The sequence below is a fragment of the Myotis nattereri genome (genome assembly GCF_964212035.1).
Source record: "Myotis nattereri genome assembly, chromosome: 1".
NCBI lineage: Eukaryota > Metazoa > Chordata > Mammalia > Chiroptera > Vespertilionidae > Myotis > Myotis nattereri.
The window spans coordinates 208112542-208125732 of NC_138075.1; positions in this window are offsets into that span (position 1 = coordinate 208112542).

The following is a 13191-nucleotide window of genomic DNA, read 5'->3' on the forward strand; positions in this document are numbered from 1 at the left end:
TAATAGTTATACAATATTATTGACTAACTAGAGACCCGGTGCACGAATTCATGCACGGGAGGGGGGGGGTTGTCCGTCAGCCTGGCCTGCACCCTTTCCAATCTGGGATCTCTGTGGGATCGGGCCTAAACTGGCAGTCGGACATCCCTCTCACAATCTGGGACTCCTGGCTCCTAACCGCCTCTGCCTGCCAGCCTGATCGCTCGCTAACCGCTCCCCTGACAGCCCAATTGCCCCCAACTGCCCTCCCCTGCAGGCCTGATCACCCACAACTGCCCTCCCCTGCCAGCCAGCCATCTTGTGGTGGCCATCTTGTGGCAACCATCTTGTGATGACATCACGCATGATGCCACCTAGGCTGCTTTTATTATATAGGATTCCCCATGATGTACTTTACATCCCTAGGGCTATTTTATAACTACCAATTTGTACTTCTTAATCCCTTCACCTTTTTCACCCAGCCCCCCCCCCCCCCAAGCCACCTCTTCTCTGGCAACCATCAGTCTGTTTTCTGTATCGATGAGTCTGTTTCTATTTTGTCTGTTCATTTATTTTGGTCTTTAGATTCCACGTATAAGTAACATCATATGGTATTTGTCTTTCCCTGAATGACTTGGTTCATTTAGTATAATAGCCTCTAGGTCCATCCATGCTGTCGCAAATGGTAAGATTTCACTCTTTTTTATGGCTGAGTAATATCCCATTGGGTACACATTCCACAACTTTTAGGAAGCACTGGTTATTACTTTACTCCTGGCTTTATTCAATCTGACATCTCTGCCTTTAGTCCTATTTTCTTAGTCACTTATTTTTAAAATTTTTTGTTGCTTCATATGCATTTAAACATACAAACATTATTTAATCACCATTTCTGATGTAAATGAATAAATGAATGTACAAACAAGCTTATACAAGGCGACCTGCTTGGTGTGGCCTCCAGCCACAGCGCACGAAATGTTCTGACTCACCACCTTGAACGCTATCTGCACGTGCATAGTGCTTGATGATTGACATGTCTCATCTTACTTAATCTTCTTGGTAGCCCTCAGAGGTGTTATTTCCCCCTTTCCTGTGTGGAGAATTTGAGGCTTAGAGAATTTGAGTTTTCGTCAGGCGAAAAACTTACAGGGGACAAACTGGAATTTCAACCTAGATGTGCTGCTTCCAAGCCTGACTCTTTTCCTCTGTACCACATATATGCCTTTTAAAACTACTGATTTTGAGGGTGATACTGTACATGTATTTATTGTTGTTTTTAAAGCAGACATAAGGAGTTTATTTCCTTGGCTTTGGGGATAAACTTCCTTGTTGCAAGGTGTTCTGTGGCAGCGCCGGGCTCTGGCTGGGACTTTCTGACCCTTTAGCTTGGAGGAGCATCCTTTGAACTGAATCAAGGCTCCATCGGTCGGCACGTAGAGAAAGAATGTGTTCTAGGCTGGTCTCCTGTTGGTCATTTTTTCCCTTGGGTGATAACTCATATTGCGCAACAGCATTGTAGTGGGAGCTTGCCTCATTACTTAGCAATTTCCTTTAACAGTAAAGCTGAGCTAGAGACATTCAGCCCTCTTCTCATTGTCCTGTTGCTAAATATAAAATGTAAGCTGAAGTTCTCCTATTATTCAAGGGAAAGGAATGTGAGTCCTTGAGTAAAACTTAGAGAAAAACTTAAGGGAGAAGTAATATTTACTAAGGTTCCCAAGCTGGCAGGCATGTACAACAAAGGGCTTAGTACAGTCTTTCAACCAGCAGAGACTTGTTGGTTCTTCCTATGGACTTGCACTAGACACTGAAGTGATCAAAGAAATAGGGAACATTGTCTGGTCCTCAGGACCCTTATGCTCTTCTAATGCAGGGTCAACAAACCTTTAATAAAGGCCCATTCAGTAAACATTTTAGCCTTTGCTGGCCATTCAGGGCCCTCAAACTTTGAATTCTATCATTGTAGTGCAAAGTAGCCATAAATATGTAAACAAATAAGTATGGCCATGTTCTAGTGAATGTGGACACTGAAATTTGAGTTTCATAAATTTATACACAGCATGAAATATTGTTCGTTTTTTCAATCATCTAAAAATATAAAAACGACTACATTAAACTAAAAAGCTTCAAATGAAAGGCAACCTATGCAATGGGAGAAAACATTCACACACAATATATCTAATAAGGGGTTAATATGTGCTTTGTTATTAACACACAAAATAACAAGGTAGGTCTAATAACTACCATGATGTTGAGTAGTGGTGAGTATATATGATATACTACAATATTTACAGATGTAACCACAGGTCTGGGTTTGCTTCGGAAATGTCCTATAGCAAGAGAGTGAGGGCTATTTAGATGAAGTGAGATTGGGCATGAATCTACTATAGCTGCTGATGGGTACTTGGAGGTCCATTATATTATTCTTTGTATACTTTTGAAGTTCTCCATATGTTTAAAAAAAAAAAAACACCAGGTGAATGTCAAACATTAAAATCACCAAAGGTTCTGGGCTGGTGTTTTGAGGTTGGAGGTGGAGAGTAGATTGGAGGGAGGGCAGCTGGGAACTGAATGGGGAAAACTGTTTGGGGCCAGCCGCACTGAATGCAATTTGAGGCCCTCTGAGTAGGAAAGGGCAAGTAGGCAGGTGGCAATATAGGTTGGAACTTGGCAGAGAAGTCTGCAGTCCTGCACTTAGGACCATCACGGTCATGAGCAGAGAGGAGCTTTCAGAGGGCAGAGAATCAATGACTACAACTCAGGGAATGAACCGATTCAGAAAGAAAACAATAAACAAGGAGAAGACTGCTGAACCAGCAAAGGAGATAATTAGCCCATGCCTCCATCTACAGTTTACTTTTGTTTTGTTAAAGGACAGGAACATTTATCAGACATGGAGCTACTTTGCACTCTAGCCACCTGGAGATTTTCTCAGGTTTTTCCAGTGAAGGTGAACTGGTTCAGAACAATGGATTTTAAGGACTCAATCAGGCGACTGTCATCTCTGTAAACTGCAGCCCCACCTTCTCTTTGGAAGTTGCACAATGCTATTTTGAAATGCTTTCAAAAGCTCTTTAGACGTAGAGCTAGCTCTTCAGTCTGTGTTGGGCTCCATTCTGCACCAGGTTTGAGCCAAACACCAGAGTGGTTTTCACTGGTCCCAAGTGAAAGGGGGCCCACAGCTGTCTCACATTTTATTTTCAAGGATCGAGACAAGGGAGCCAGGTCAAAAGCAACCATGTCCCACACTACTCTCCACCCTGGTGACCGTGCATTCAGGACTGAAGGTCTCATCTCTCTTCACTTAATCTGAGCAGTCGCAGCACTTTGCTTATAAGGCAAAGTCTGCAGAAGAAGGGATGTTATTTTAAACTTTGACTCTCGTCAGCATAGGACTATAATATCTTCTTTTCAATGGTTGACCTATTCTACACAGATAGGCTTGTAACAAGTGTGGGAAAGAAACTTTCCTTTATCCTTCAACATTCTTTCAAGTGATCTAATAATTAAATCTACATAAACCAGATTAACAAGAGAAACCAATAAAATTTAATTTCATAGATACAGGTGGGAACCCCACATACCTGACGGAGTCAGAGACACTGCATACAAGAGAGGTTCAGAGACAGGGAAAATGAGGTACACGTGACATTCTGAGCCTAGGTTGAGGTATAGCACCTGGGGCTTCAGAGGGCCATTGCAGGACAATAAGAGCAGATGTTCAGTAATTAGTAGTTAGCCCTGCCATATGGATAGGCCCGAAAAGGTCATCTCTGGTGATCTCTAATCATGGGCAAGGCCCCTAACTCATATTCTTCTAGGTAGTGAAGGGGTAAAGGGGACAGAAGTTTCTTATGAGCCTGCAGGCTCTTGCCTATTCAGCTCAAAATCATTCACATACCAAAGTGGCACATTTAGGGGAAGCTTCTTCTGAACCCTTACACAAGAATGGAACAAAGGGCCAATGTGGTTCAGTGGTTGAGTGTTATCCTATGAACCAGGAGGTTGCAGTTTGAGTCCTGGTCAGGGACTTCTAATTCTCTGAAATTAATTATATATACATTAGAGGCCCGGTGCACAAAAATCTGCACACTCGGGGGGTGGGGGGAGAGTTCCCTCAGCCCGGCCTGTGCGCTCTCACAATCTGGGACCCCTCAGAGGATGTCCACCTGCTGGCTTAGGCCCACTCCCCGGGGAATCAGGCCTAAGCTGGAAGTCAGACATCCCTCTGGCAGCCCGGGAGACCTTGGGGGATGTCCACTTGCCAGCGGGGACTAGGCCTAAGCTGCAGTCGGACATCCTTAGCACTGCTGAGGAGGCGGGAGAGGCTCCTGCCACCACCGCTGTGCTGGTAGCCATCAGCCTGGCATGTGGCTGAGCAGAGCTCTCCCTGTGGGAGTGCACTGACCACTGGGGGCAGCTCCTGCATTGAGTGTCTGCCCCCTGGTGGTCAGTGTGTGTCATAGTGACCAGTCATTCCCAGTTGTTCTGCTGTTAGGGTCAATTTGCATATTACCCTTTTATTATATAGGATAGAGGCCTCGTGCACACATGGGGACTGGCTGGTTTGCCCTGAAGGGTATCCTGGATCAGGGTGGGGGGCCTGCTGGGGTGCCTGGCCAGCCTGGGTGAGGGGCTGATGGCTGTTTGCAGGCTGGTCAAGCCCCCCAGTGGGGACCCTCACTTCATGGGGGTGTGGCCAGCCTGGGTGAGGGGCTGGGGGCCATTTTCAGGCTGCCCACAGCCCCTTCAGGGTGGGGGGGGGGTCCCCGCTGGGGTGCCTGGCCAGCCTGGGTGAGGGGCTGATGGCCGTTTTCAGGCTGGCCATGCCCCCAGAGACCCAAGCTCCCAGCATCTCCTTTTGGGCTGGAAGCAGGTATCTGGGATTTATTTATCTTCTATAATTGAAACTTTGTAGCCTTGAGCGGAGCCCAGATCCGGCCAGGGCAGGCGGGAAGCTTGGCTTCCTCCATCGGCGGGGGCAACCCAAGCCTCCTGCTGCTCCAGGTCCATGGCCGCTGCCATCTTAGTTGGGTTAATTTGCATACTCACTCCTGATTGACTTGTGGGTGTGGCTTGAGCGTAGCAGAGGGATGGTTAATTTGCATGTTTCTCTTTTATTATATAGAACTAGTGGCCCGGTGTACGAAATTCGTGCACATTAAAAGGGAGTTCATTAGAGTAAATTTTTTAATATTGCTATTCACATCCCCCGGCCTGGTGCTGGGCGGGGAGGCAGCCTCACATCCCGGGCTGGCGCAAGTCCCCGCCCACTAATGCTTCAAGTCCCCACTCACCTGTGCCTGCCTTGTATGCAGTGTCCAGCTGTTCAGTCCTTACGGTGTCATGGCATGATGACCATTTGCATATTAGCCTTTTATTATTATGATGATGATATCTGGCCCAACTTTTTGATTATTATGTGTGATAAATTCCTGGAAATGTAATCATCCAGCCCAGGAGCCTGAATATTTGCTACATCCTGTCAAACTGTCTCCAGAAATACTGTCCCCTATGCTCTGGAGCAATGCTATCAGGTGTCTGTTTCATCACACCCTCTCCAGTACTGAATATTGTGATTTTTTAAATGTTCCAGGTATCTTCCCTTTGCAATTACTTGATTACCTTTGAAGTTAACTTTTCTCATGTATATTAGTTACTATATTTCTTCTTTAGTTCAAGGTCTTTGCTCGGACATATTCTTCTTTGATTAATCCTATTTCTTTTGAGTTCGCGGGAAGCAATAGCAGCTTCCATGGAGGAAGGTGGGGGGCTAAAAGGGGGGGAGTGGTGCTGGACCAGATGTGGTTGGCAATGGCTCCTGTTAAAGGTTAGATCAGAGGTGAGGGGGTTAAGGGAGGTGTTAGGTTCTGAGACTGAAATGTTAGGGTGAGGGCATGCGGTCAAAGGTCACCATTTGGTAGGTTGGGCCCCTGGGGTCTGGGGTGTAGGATGAGGGTCAGACCCTGGTTTGGTGAGAGGTGCAGGAGGGGAACGGTCTAGCTGGGAAGACCCGTGGGTCTGGGCAGCTCCCCGGATTCAGGCACCCAGCACTTGCCACCAGCGCTGGGGCCACCGCACTGTCCAGGCCCTGTGACAGACAGATGGACCTGCAGCTTCAGCTCTGGCCGCACTGCAGGGGCTGTGGGGAGTCACGTGGCCCCTAAGCCAGTACCTCCTTGCCTCTGAGCTGGGTGCACACCCCTCTTCAGGGAAACCGCCTGAGCAGTCCCTCTAGGTGACGTCACCTGGTGACGCCATCAGCGGGCGCACGCCACACAGCCTGATGCTGCACAGGCTGGGGGAGATTTTATAGGAGGAGGTCCTCTGTCCCCTAACCCTGCCACCACAGGCCCAGAGCCCTCACCCTGTGCACGTGGTCTTCTGTAACAGGCACCCAGAGGTCAGGGTGGGGGCAGGGGTTCCCACAGCGTCAGAAACCACTTGTCCCAAGGTCCCATGATCTCAGTGTTGCCACATGACTGCATGGCCTCGGTGTTATGCCACTACTTTCTGATGCCAGTTTTACACCTTAAACTCTTAAATTAACCCAAGGACAGCTTTCCTCTTCACCGTCCCGGGACTCACAGTTCTGTTGCATATGCTCATTTCAAAGGGCAGTTTCTAGTTCTTGGCCATGTGGGGTGTTGCTGACTTTTCATTCTAGGTTTGCAAGTGGGGCATCCTGAATTCTGTGAGGATGGTGACTCTGTCTGTTCTACAGCAAGCCTGTGAGCGAATAAATATCCCCGTTTTACATCTACTCTCAGACTGTAGTAACATTTCCCCAAGTGGGACTGGATCCTGTAAACCAATTCCCACACTCCACTGTACTGAATAAGAATGAGGATCCGAGCTCACGTTTCACATGAGGAGCCAATGAGACAGCCTCACATCCCCGGCCAGGCTGTGGGCTGGGAGGCAGTGTCATGTCCTGGGAAGCACAAGTCCTTGCCCCTGTCCCCGACACTGCAAGTCCCCGCCCACCTGTGCCTGAAATGCGTGCAGCCTGCCGATTGGTCGTTCTGTGACAGCGTCCCAACCAATTTGCATATTACCCTATTATAAGCATACTAGTGCCCTGGTGCATGGATTCATGCACATTGAAAAGAAATTAATTATAAGGTTGCTGGCAGAGCAGGACTGGGCCAGACAGACTGGACATGCCCTGGGGCCAACCTCCCACGGTCCCTCCCCAGCTGGCTGCACCTGGGGTGGCACCGTGGCTCGAAGGGCATCTGCGGAGTGAGCAGGGTCCCCCCGGCAGGTGGGGTCCCTCAGCCTGACCTGTGGGGATTGGGCCAAAACCGGCTCTCCGACATCCCCCGAGGGGTCCTGGAGTGTGAGAGGGCACTCTGCAAAGTTGCTGTCATACAGGGTGTGAAATGCAAATGCAAGGTTGCAGTAAACCAGATTCAGGGCCGACAGTGCCCCAGCAACAACATAACTCACAGCCAAAGGTGGAATTGTGCTGCCCCATGAGGAATTGGGCTCCCTCCTCTCTGGTTTCGGGGTGTATCACCCAAGAACTGCCGCTGCCAAATCACTGCAGCTCGGCAGCTCCTGTGTTGAGCATCTGCCCCCTGGTGGTCAGTGCACATCATAGCTACCAGTTGGATGGACACCAAGCATATTAGCCTTTTATATATATAGATATGTATGTACTAGAGGCCTGGTGCACAAAATTTATGCACTCGGGAGGGAATTGTCCCTCAGCCTGGCCTGCATCCTCTTGCAGTCAAGGCGCCCTCGGGGGATGTCTGACTGACAGTGGGGAGCGGGCCTAAGCCGGCAGTTGGACATCCTTAGCACTGCTGCGGAAGCGGAAGAGGCTCCCGCCACCACTGCTGTGCTTGTCAGCCATGAGTCTGGCTTCTGGCTGAGCAGCGCTCCCCCTGTGGGAGTGCACTGACCACTGCGAGCAGCTCCTGCATTGAGCATCTGCCCCCTGGTGGTCAGTACACGTCATAGCAACCGGTCATTCCACCATTGGGCCAAAACCAGCTCTCTGACATCCCCCGAGGGGTCCTGGATTGCGAGAGGGTGCAAGCCAGGCCGAGGGACCCCACTGGTGCACAATAGGGAGGGATGCAGGAGGTTGGCCAGCCGGGGAGGGGCCGTGGGAGGGCTCCAGGGCACGTTCCGCCCTTCTTGCTCAGTCACAATTGGCTGGACCCTAGCAGACTACTGGCTGGAGCATCTGTCCCCTGGTGGTCAGTGCATGTCATACCTACTGGTTAAACAGTTGACTGTCTGCCCCCTGGTGGTCGGTCTGTGCACATCATAGCTAGCAGTTGAGCACCCTTAGCATATCATTAGCATACTAGGAGCCCAGTGCGCAATTCGAAATTGCGCGGCGCTGCCCACCCTCGAGTCGCCGGTCCGGCCCTGCCTTCCTCTCTGGTCCTTGAAGCAGCCAAGTGGCCGCTACTGATCAGGCCCTCCCCCAGCGCAGACACATGGAGGCCCTGCCGCCCTGCCCCCAACACTGTGTGCATAACCTCCTCCTGTCCCGTCGACCCATTATGGAGTCCCAGTTAATTAGCATATTTCTCTATTACATATATGTAGATAACGCTTTGATTGGTCGAATGGCCGACTGGACAACCAGACACTTGGCATATTAGGCTTTTATTATGTAGGATAAAAGGAACAAAAGGATGATGCAGGGAAATGACACGCAAATAGCCTCCCAGAGTCAAATTGTTTTAAACAAAAATGTGAGGAATTTGAACTTGATGTCTGGAAAAAAGGCTCAGGGAGCTTCACAGAACTGCTGGCCCACAGTTGGAATACACATCTTCAGTGCAGCAATGATCTGTGCACAGGTGAACTTCCCTTGCTAGACAGACTAAGTTTGACATCAGGCTGCACGTTTATTACCAGCATCCAGGAAAGTGCCTAGCTCACAGCAATGTTCAAACAGGATTCAGTCAGTGAACATATGAACCAACACACAAATAGCTCTGAGGACTTGGTCTTCTTGGATGCAGAGAATATGAGTTAGATGCCTTTTTTTTTTCAAAACCCCTTCAAAGGAGGACATATGCATTTGATTCGTCACATAAAACACTTTTTAAAACCACATGAGTTACAAATATCATGAAATAACAATACTTTCCTATAACAGCATTATGTTTGAGGTAAATCAATGAGATAAATGAGAGGCACTTCCAGTGTTTCTTAAAGAAACGAGGAACAGCTGTTATTTCATAAACCACAAAGAAAAACACAACAATAGACAGCTGGCCTGCATTTCCTCCTCCAAGTCAGTCTCTGGGACTTCACTTGGGATTTGTTCCTTCTAGGCAGCAAGAGGAAATGGGTTGCCAGCTCCACACTCAAATTGGAAGATCTTCCCCAAGGAAGATCAGCCATGAGAATGCACACGGGGCTGCCAGCACAGCACTTGCCCCTGATCACTGCCTGACTCCTCTGCGAAACATGTTCCCAGGCATCTGCACGTCACGTGGCCCTGCTTGTCCCCAATCGCAGCGCCCACCCCCCTTCAGACTGCAAGGCAAGGCAGGATATGAGCTCGGGGCTGCTGTTTGGTACAAAGTGTTTGCCCCCATCTCAGAGGGCTAGCTAAGCTTCTGTCAACGAGAACTGCCAGTGATTTACTGCTGCTGATAGTGTCCTCACTGGATTTCCACATAATTTAAAGACCTGCAGCATGAAATGACCTCAGAGAACATTTAGTAAAATCTCTACATTTTAAAAATGACAGAATTATCACCCAAAGTCCATAGTTTACATTAGGGTTCACTCTTGGTGTGCATTCCATGGGTTTGGACAAAGGTGTAATGACATGCATTCACTATTGTACTATCATATAGAGAATTTTGTTTTATTGCCCCCAAAATCCTCTCTGCTCTGCTTATTCATTCCTTTCTCCCTGCTAACCCCTGGCAACCAATGAGCTTTTAATTGTCTCTGCAGTTTAGGTGACGATGTGTCAGTGTAGGTAGTTCATCAATAGTAATGGATGCACCACTCTGGTGGGGGATGCTGATAATGGGGGAGGTTATGCAGTGTAGGGGCAGGAGTTATATGGGATATTTCTGTACCTTCCTCTCAATTTTGCTGTGAACCTAGAACTGCCCTAAAAAAAGTTTATAAACATATAGCAAAATTGGAAATGCAGATGGAGAAGTCCAAGGTCACAGAGCTGACTCACAGCAGACCAAGATGAGAACCCAGATTATGCTGCAAGCTTTATGCACCACAAACTATTCTACCCTGCATCCCATAACAAAAAGTCAAGAAATACTCAGTGAGCACCCACGGTGTGCTATTTCTTGGAAATACAGGTGAGAAATAATAGAGTTGGGGAAATCTCTTCTAGATTCAACTGATCGTCTGCTCATGTGAGTGGCAGAGAAGTGAGGCTATGTGCTGAGGTTTACAGCTGGGATCTGCTTTCCCACAACCATCCACCCAAAATGCACATACATCCCAGCATCTCTACACTTTCGATACTGCTGTGCTCTGTGCCTAGGACTTTCTACTCCACCTTCAGCTGCTGCTCACCCTCCAAAGGCGAAACAGCTCATTCATCTTTTTTTTGTGAGGCTGTCTGTGCAGAATGACTCTCCCTCACACACTTCTGACCTCTGCGTGCTTTGCAAATAACTCTACTACAGAATCTGTGAGAATGACAGTTCTTTATTAGCCCTTCAATTAGACTGGGAGCTCCATTACAGCAGAATTGGATCTCAATTGCTTCTGTATTTTCAGAAATAGACTCTGTGATGAGGTATAGTTTACACGTCCAAAAAACCGCAAGGACGCAGATCTACCATTTCTTATTTTCCAGTGTACAGTCTGAGACTTGAAAACATTATAACACAAAAATAAATATAGCTTCTACAATGAAGCATCTGATAGATTACATTGAATATTGTGGATTTAAGAGTTCTGGTAGGGCACAAGCTATGTATCATTAAGATATTAGAACATTTTTTCCTTTAGAAAATTGATTGTCAATGGTATTGTATTTCTCATTGTTCTGAAACTGTTCATAACCATTTAGGTTAACAATTAAGAATAATAATGGGTGATCATTTGCTTTTAAAATCACCTAAAATACTTGAAGTAAAGAAAAAACAGCGTGGTCCTAGCTCAGGAACACTCACTCAAGGGGAATCATTCCGGAAGGTTATAAGGCCAGCAGTTATGAGGATGGTAGAAGGCACAGACTAAAATAATAAACCTGGAAAAGAAAATCTATTATACAAAAATTCTGGTTTTAGATTTTTGATTATGTATGAACAAGGCAAAAAAAAAAAAAATTCAGAGTCAGGTAAATAGTTATTTATCATCCTTGCTGCCTCAGGAACAAGAATTAAACTGTGCTGGAGTAAAAAGTTGTACAATAAAGTACTTTGCAAGTTTCAAATAACCAATTGTTTGATTCAAGATTTAAAGAGATAAAATGAATTGTAATGCATTGAACAAAAATGGTTAAGCTGTTCTTTCCCTAGCACATGTACAATGTATAACAGCATATTATTAGAACTAAAAGGATTTAGGTTAAAAAACAAAACAAAACAACTTATCTTTTTTTAAAAGTATCTTTTGCTCCTTTTCACAGGTTTCTGTAAATTGTATTTTGCCTAAACATAAATACATTTGATCTGTTCATTTATTTTACTTTATAAACAATTGATAGAAATACACAGGGGTGGGCAAAAATAAGTATACAGTTGTGAATATGCGGACAGTTTGTTCTTGTATTATTATTTACTAATTATTGTATTATTTTCCATTTGAACAGAACTGTAAACTTACTTTTGCCCACCCCGTGTATATACCAGACTACCTCAGAGATATTTCGAGTTCAGTTCCAGACTCCCCGTAATAAAGTATCTTAATAAAGCGAGTCGTAATCTTTTGCGTTCAGTTTGTTAAAAAGCTCAATGAAGTGACACACAATAAGACGAGGTCTGCCTACGTATGTAAAATGTGGGCATCTTACACATGACAGCCCAGAATTACCTAATTGTAAGGGCTTCCTGGTTATTTCAATTATTTATAAAAAGAATTATAGAGAAAACATATATTTGTTTACTATAATTAAAGCATATTCATTATATTTTTTAAATCTTTATTTTTTAAAATTCTGATAATGCCGAGTCTTAACCTTTTAATAGGAATGTTGGTGTGTTAGGTTTACCTATCTCTTCTTTATTTATGTTAAAGATCCAACATAAGACAGTGAGGAATGTAGGCCTATAAAAAAATATGAATACTTGTAGTGCCAGTTTAAATCCCTTGGCCCTTATGAATGATGGTTAAGAAATCAAGTTCAGGGACAACCAAGATGGCGGCATAGGTAAACACCTGAACTTGCTGCCATGCACAACCACATTAAAACTACAACCAAAAGACAAAATGAATATCATCCAGAACCACGGGAAGGCTGACTGAGTGGAAATTCTACAACTAGAAGAGAAAAGCACATTGAATAGGTAAGAGGTGCAGAGGTGTGGAAGTGTGGAGGTACGGAGGCGCACAAAAGGGGCTGGCAGCTGGGTACACGGTTGTCTTTTTCAATTGGGAGGGAGATACAAGCACCCAACTGCTCTGAACTCCAGTTCTGGGCAACAATTTGGGGACCCAGACTCATACAAAGAGAAGCTGTACTGCCTGGCATCGGGCCAGAACGTGAGGGTGGCTTTCTCGCAGAGGTGCTTGCAGTGTTCACTGTTCCTGCACGGGGCTGCAGGACACAGATGCCGGGACCTTTCTGAGGCAGAGCAGACTGGCAGCCACTGAGGTTTGCTCCGCCCTGGTTATTCCCTAAGACCCTGCCCCACCCAATTTACAACCTCACCCAAGCTGTGTGCAGAGGCTTTTGCATACGAATGGCCTGGCCTTTCTCCCCCTAAAAACTGTCAAACTGTAGCTGGGTCAGAGAACCCCAGAGCTTCCAAATGAAGGCCTAAGGCTCATCAGCAGCCTGCATTACTTCACAGCTGTTCCTCATCTGGGAACCTCCAAACCCCAAAGAGGAAGAATCTGCAGATCTCTCTATAGCTCCTGCTGGGTGGCCTCAGGCAGTGGCTGACTTTGCACCTCCTTGGAGATCCAAGAGCCAGTCCACCCAGTGGTCAGAGTGAGACCATCCAGATTACAACTCTTCACATCCATAAGAGACACACTCAGGGGGAAGACTCAGTGAGCGCCAGAGCCCCACTGAAGCAAGTC